The sequence below is a fragment of the Erinaceus europaeus genome, chromosome 11, assembly GCF_950295315.1.
Source record: "Erinaceus europaeus chromosome 11, mEriEur2.1, whole genome shotgun sequence".
Classification (NCBI taxonomy): domain Eukaryota; kingdom Metazoa; phylum Chordata; class Mammalia; order Eulipotyphla; family Erinaceidae; genus Erinaceus; species Erinaceus europaeus.
Genome location: NC_080172.1, coordinates 15,932,393 through 15,934,707, shown reverse-complemented (window position 1 = coordinate 15,934,707; position 2,315 = coordinate 15,932,393). Strand labels below are relative to the sequence as shown.

Below are 2,315 nucleotides of genomic sequence, written 5' to 3'. Positions count from 1 at the left end.
CAACCTCGGGGAAGTTTTCTTAGTTTATTAGAGTTATTACTGCAAAATATCAGATATTAATTATGTATGTATATATGTACATATATGTATATATAGACTAGCTTTAGTAATTTAAATATGACTGACACTGGCAGAGGCAATAATTTTATGATAAAAATGGTCCTCAGTAACTGAACAAATTGTTCTATTCTTGGAGAAATTTCACAGGCAGGGTTTAATTTTACCTACCTGTATAAACTTTAAAAAGCACTTAAGAGTCCTTAAAGGCGCCTCCACCTAGTTGCAGCAACACTCCCAACCATAGTCAACTCACCCATGTTCTTCTATATACATGTCTCCTTCCAGCTATTTGCCAAGTCCCAAAGACCGCAGAAATCTTTTCGCACTCTGAGCACTGGAGAGAAAGGGTTTGGTTATAAAGGTTCCTGATTTCACAAAGTTATCTCTGGATTTATGTGCCAAGGTGGTGACTTCACACGCCGTAATGCCACCGGAGGCAATTCCACCTACGGGGAGAAAATTGAGGACGAGAATTTCATCCTGAAGCATACAGGCTCTGGCATCTGGTCAATGGAAAATGCTGGACCCACCACAAAACATTGCCCAGTTCTTCATCTGCACTGCTAAGACCGAGTGGTTGGATGGCAAGCATGTGGTCTTTGGCAAAGTGAAAGAAGTCATGAGTGTTGTGCAGGTCACGGAGGGCTTTGACTCCAAGAATGACAAGCCCGGCAAAGAAGATCACCACTGCTGACTGTGGACAAATCTAATAAATTTGAGGTGTGTTTTATTTCAACCATCAGACCATTCCTTCTGCTGTACCTCGGGCTGAGCACTCCTTCACCCACTGCTCAAAACACACTGTAACTGCACTTTTGCTACTGTGCTTTGGTTTCCATGTTTTCCTTATTCATCTCTTCCAAGTCTAGCTGGATTGCAGAGTTAAGTTTATGATTAAGAAATAAATAAACAGTAAAAAAATGATAAAAAGGAAAAAAGCATTTAATATTTTCATTTGTACATATAAGATGTAAAGAGACTCATTCTAAAAGACATTTGTTAATCACCTTTACCTACCTACAAACAGCTAGTTCACAAAATATCATGAATCATCCTTAATTATTACTTTTTTAAAAGTACAACAGATTTCATTTGATCAATTTTTTTCTTATTTTTTTAACTAGTGATTTAATAATGATTGACAAGATCATGGGATTAAGAGGGGGACAATAGGGAGCCGGGTGGTAGCTCAGCGGGTTAAATGCACATGGCGCAAAGCTCAAGGACCAGCATAAGGATCCCAATTCAAGCCCCCGGCTTCCCACCTGCAGGGGAGTCTCTTCACAAGCGGCAGGTCTGCAGGTGTCTATCTTTCTCTCCCCTTCTCTGGCTTCCCGTCCTCTCTCCATTTCTCTCTATCCTATCCAACAACAACAATAGTAACTATAACAATAAAACAACAAGGGCAATAAAAGATAATAAATAAATATTTTTGTAAAAATTTGTATAAGAGAAGAAAAGAGTGGGACAATTCCATACAATTCCCACCACCATAGTTCCATATCCCATCCCCTCCTTTGGAAACTTCCCTGTTCTTTATCCCTCTGGGAGTATGGACCAAAGATTCTTTTGGGGTGCAGAATGTGGAAGGTCTGGTTTCTGTAATTGCTTCTCCATTGGATATGAGTGTTGACATGAAATCCTTTACTTTGATGCAATACACCGAACCTGGCAGGGTACCTACTTTGCCCATTACTCCTCCTAGATTCCAGTCTTTCTCTACCACAGAAGCAAAAGCTTCAGTGCTGTGTTGACTTTCCCTCTGTCTTTCTGTCATTGTTTCTTTCTATCTGAAAAAAGTAGATTTGGCATTGTTATGCCTCAGTGACAGGAAAAGAGAGAGTAAGAGAGATTGAGAGAAGAAAAGAAGCATTAAATTGGGCCTATTGTAAACATTAATCTCTTTGAATTATCTGTCTACCATAGGTAATACTATATGCCTTTCTATCTTTGCAAAGGCAGCTAAATCACATTTTCTACATTTCATAAGGTTTCTTCCAACTCTAAAATTCCATGATACTATGATGAAGATTGCAAAAATAAAGTTATTCTCTGCCTTGGGCAGTTGCAAACAAGGATTATATAAAAAAGAAAGAGAAGGCAGGACACTGAAAACCCAATGCAACATTCAGTATGGGGAAAGATGTACTTGAATGTTGAATGTTAGAACATGTAAAGATATATATATATAAACTTAGTTCTGAGACTATCAGATATCAGATATATGCATATTTGAATCAGGTTCAAATTCAGTA

General features: G+C 38.4%; 1 pseudogene; it reads left to right on the top strand.

Moving 5' to 3' along the window:
- The first annotated feature begins 315 nt into the window (after positions 1–315).
- On the top strand, positions 316–770 carry LOC103109849 (peptidyl-prolyl cis-trans isomerase A-like; annotated as a pseudogene).
- Positions 771–2,315: the final 1,545 nt, after the last annotated feature.